The 4,502-nt window shown below is 44.9% G+C and overlaps 1 long non-coding RNA gene across 1 annotated transcript; it reads left to right on the top strand.

Moving 5' to 3' along the window:
• The first annotated feature begins 668 nt into the window (after positions 1-668).
• On the top strand, positions 669-4,022 carry LOC136291356 (uncharacterized). Its single transcript, XR_010721500.1, has 3 exons — positions 669-848; positions 2,072-2,168; positions 3,662-4,022. It is a non-coding gene; the product is annotated as an uncharacterized lncRNA (long non-coding RNA).
• The last annotated feature ends 480 nt before the right edge of the window (positions 4,023-4,502 follow it).

The following is a 4,502-nucleotide window of genomic DNA, read 5'->3' as shown; positions in this document are numbered from 1 at the left end:
GAAAATTGGAGACAGGTATTTCTTCAATGCAACTCTGTTCATTTACAAAAGATGTTTACAATGATTTTTCCCCCCCTATGCTCTTAGTAAGACTATTTTGCTTTGAGCACAGGCTTGTCTTTTTCCTCTGGGCAATGTTTTCTATAGGGCTGTTTTCCATTCACTTTTTAAGATCATGCTTTTGTGGCCATCTCTGAGGTGTTTGTGATGGGTTTGCGATTTCTCTTTTTTGCATGCACATACAGACAAACACAACCTACATAACTGTTGCATTTGGTATGAGAAACTCAGTAAGTGACTGTACCATCTGGCCTAGCCACAACAGTGCGCATTTGCATGTGGTCTGGCTCCTGGGTGGCATTTTTGCCTTGTTTCGGCCATCGCTAGACAAAAGAGGCATTTAATTGCGTCTCCAATGAGCCTGAACAGGAGACAGCTACCAAGAGCTTCACTGGGAAAGGGGGACTGCCCAGCCCCCAGTACTGCAAAGTGAGGAGGGGGGACCCAAGGTGCTCTCTTAATTAAGTAATGTCAAATTCAGTGGCCATTTTCTGCCTAAGCAGCTGCTGTCTCTGCTGCCAGCTGCCCTCGCTTTTCTGCAGCTGCTCTCTGACCCATGAGACACAGCTGACCTCCCCTTTTGCCCTCTCTGCTGCCCTCACGTACTCCCAGCCTTGCATCACTTCGGAGAAGTTGGGAGGACAGGAGTGGACATAAATCAAGCATCATGAATGGGCTATAAAATTCGTGACTCATGTGCCTTTGTGTGCCTTGGTCTGTAACACAGGGGGACAGGCGGCCAGAAAGGGATGTGAAAGGCCTGACAGAGAAGAAAGAGCCCTGCTCAGGTAAGGTCACAGCAAAGGTCAGTGAACTTCCCCGGTGAGAATGAGTGTGCCACCACATAATGGGAAATGGCAGTGGATGGACCTCCAGGAGGCAGGAGTCGGTTTGCTTTGTAAATCAGAACATCAAGGCCAAATTGGAAAACAAAAGCATTGAAATACCACAGAAACCACATAATTCTTACCATGGGGATGATGATGTAGGGCTGTTTAAAAACCATTTCAACAGCAAATCCTAGGCCAAATCTTTCAGGGTTTGTTATTCTAGGCTGATCTGCTGCTGCAGTCTGTGTTCTTTCCAAAGACTACGGAGGACAAGTACGTAAGATTGCGAATTCCTCAATTAGGGGGCTTGCTGTTCTTTAAGTTACACGTATATTTAAATTGTTTAATTAATACATGCATCCTTGGCTTCTATAAGGAAGCAGGGAAACAGCATGCCTTTAATTTGCACTTCAGAAATACAGCAAATAAATGAAACTGAATAACAGAAGGCTCTGTCTACTAGTTAGAGCAGGAGCCCTCTTTTTTCCTTACATGCCTCCTTGTTGACCACTACAAAATGAGCACAAGCGTATTCTGACATTGTCCCAGTAAGGATGAAAGACAAAAATAGGAATAAATCGTGAATTTATGCTCAGATATGAATTTGAATGTGAATTAGATGCTCATAAAATTTAATAAAGTATCCTAAATTATTAATGACGATTGTACTGGAATCTCATCAAGAAGCAAATGATGATATTTGAGCAGGAGACACTGAAACTAGATCAGCCAGTATACTTCATGTTTTTTATACGTCAGTGACAACAGGTATTTGCAAACCCTGCTTAACCAGGTAAATGATGTTTGCAACTCCTTAGGGTTCTTTAAATGGAACAAAGAGGCAACTGAAGTGCATGCAGGTACCTCCCCTGCTTTGCTTGATAGCTTGGTTTATTGGGTACTTGGAAAAGCAGCACTGATTTTTCACAGTACTATACCTGCTAGCAACATGAGTCATTAAGGAGTGATTCTGCCCATTTGGTCACATTTTGCTTTAAGAAGGTTAAAATAAGCACATAATGATGTGTCCTTTAAAGATATTTCATTATGCTGGTTGGCAGTTGGTTGCCTGTCTTCAGAATTTGGACATAAATACTGTCACAGCGTGAGCTGCATGAATCAGAACAGAGCTATTTTCACTTGTTTTAGAAAATAATGATTGTAATCTTTGCGTTTTGCAGGCATCCTAGAAACATTCCTAATTCACTCTGACAGTGAATTCACACTTTCTACAAATGGTAGGCTGATACGAGTATTATCAGTACTGGAGAAATGAAGGTGAGAACTGTCAGAAACACAGGTGTCCACTTGCAACTACACTTCAGTAATAGCACGCCATTAAAGTCCTTCAGTTAATTTGCCATGCTAAATGAAACTGCTTATCACGCAGCAAACCTGGATCATACACTTTATCTGTGGCCCTTGCCCTATAGTCAGCTGGGCTGCTTAGCCACTTTTTGCCAATTAACACTATCATAATGCATCAAGTAGATTTATATGAGTACACTTACTCTGAAAAAATAGGATGTGTGCTTTTCTGTTCTGGAAAAGCAGAACTCTTCCCCTAACCTCTAAGCCTAGGAGATAAAGAATTTTAAATTTATTATTATTATTATTTGTTAAAGATGGGGACAGAATAAGACAGTTGCAGAAAATACTGACATTATAGTTTGGATTTTGAATCACTTTCTGGGGAGTCATCTGGATGCTGGGAAATCAGTAGAATGTTTTGGGTACTAAGATCAGAATAAGGATTGGTGTCATTTAATGAAAGTTAATGTCACTGAAGCAGAAATACAGAATCTCATCCTGCAAAGTTTTAATTGAAATCATAGTCTGTACTTGCCAGCAGTGGGAAGACAGCTGAAATTTAAACAAGGAGTGGGATCCCAGTACTAATGGCTGGATCTTGCAGATACATGCTCTGAAGTGTGTTGCAGCTATTCTCCCACTCAATAGGCATCTCCCTGTGCTCTTTTTGAAAGCAACTGCTTAACATGAACCAGTAAAAAGCACTTGAACTGATATTAAGTTAGATATGTTTTAGTACATAGGATAGTGATCACTCCTCTGTGATGCCGTTGAGGCACCTAAAATCCTGTGTTCAGTTTTGGGCCCCTCACTACGAGAAGGACAATGAGGTGCTGGAGCGTGTCCAGAGAAGGGCAACGGAGCTGGGGAAGGGTCGGAGCACAACTCTGGTGAGAGGCAGCTGAGGGAGCTGGGGGTGTTTAGCCTGGTGAAAAGGAGGCTCAGGGAGGACCTTATTTTTCTCTACACCTGCCTGAAAGGAGGCTGTAAGCCGCATGGGGGTTGGTCTCTTCTCCCAGGTAACAAGTGACAGGACAAGAGGAAATGGCTTCAGGTTGTGCCAGGGGAGGTTTAGATTGGATATTAGGAAAACTTTCTTAGTGGAAAGGGTTGTAAAGCGTTAGAACAGGCTGCTAAGGGAGGTGGTAGAGTCACCATCCCTGGAAGTGTTCAAAAATGTGGATATGGCACTTGAGGACGTGGTTGGTGGTGAACATGGTGGTGGTGCAGTGTTGACGGTTCGACTTGATGATCTTAAAGGTCTTTTCCAACCTTAACTCTCTGATTCTACGTTGACACTAGGTTTGACAAAACCTAGAGAACATAAGCAGTCATCTTTACAGGCACAGGTAGTATCTTTCTTCACTCTCTAACCCATGCAAATAGGAGAAACATAATATGCGCATTAATCACATTTATTTTTATGACAGATCATTGGTTTCTAATCTTTCTCTTTCCAGGAAGACAATCAGCATCCTTCATGTGACAATGCCACCTTGACTCTGCAGCCTATTTTTCTAATTTTAGTTACTGCCTTACTGAATATTGAATTTGTGATGGTTTTACCTGGGCTAAAAATAGGGTGAAAGAATCGTTATAAACCACACAGACAGACCTACATACCACAGCCCACACTCCATAATAAAGAAGATATGCTTGAAAAACTTCTTGTACAGCCTCGCAGATGAAAACTATGGGAAGTTCTTCACGGACGCAATTAGGGTTGGAGGGGACCTCTGGAGATCATTCAGGCCAACTCCCTTGCAAGGCAGGGTCACCCAGAGCAGGTGACACAGGACTGTGTCCAGGTGGGTCTGGGATGTCTCCAGAGAGGGAGCGTCCACGACCTCCCGGGGCAGCCTGTTCCAGCGCTCTGCCACCCTCATTGTAAAGAAGTTCTTCCTCATGTTGAGGTGAAACTTCTTGTGCTTTAGTCTATGGCCGTTAACTCCTCATCCTGTCACTGGGCACCACTGAAGAGAATCTGGCACCACCCGCTCGTCACTCACCTTCGAGACATTTGTGAGATCCCCTCTCAGTCCTGTGCTGTGGGCTAAGTAGGCTAAACACCCTCTTTACTGTGAGGGTGGCGAGGCGCTGGCACACGTCGCCCAGGGAAGCTGTGGATGGCCCATCACTGGGAGCGTGCAAGGCCGGCTCGGATGTGGCTTGGAGCCCCGGGGCCTCCTCCCTCTCCCCGTCCGTCCGTCCGTCCGTCCCTCCCTCCGTCCCGCTCTCCCCGCCCGCCCCAGCCGGCGGCAGCTCCGGGCGGCGGCTCCTCCCCCGTGGCCGCCCGGCAGC

This window comes from Chamaea fasciata, unplaced genomic scaffold (assembly GCF_029207755.1).
Source record: "Chamaea fasciata isolate MVZ Bird 193981 ecotype frontalis unplaced genomic scaffold, bChaFas1.0.hap1 SCAF_6, whole genome shotgun sequence".
NCBI lineage: Eukaryota > Metazoa > Chordata > Aves > Passeriformes > Sylviidae > Chamaea > Chamaea fasciata.
The sequence above is the reverse complement of the archived record's forward strand: the minus strand, read 5'-3'. Positions and strand labels throughout refer to the sequence as shown.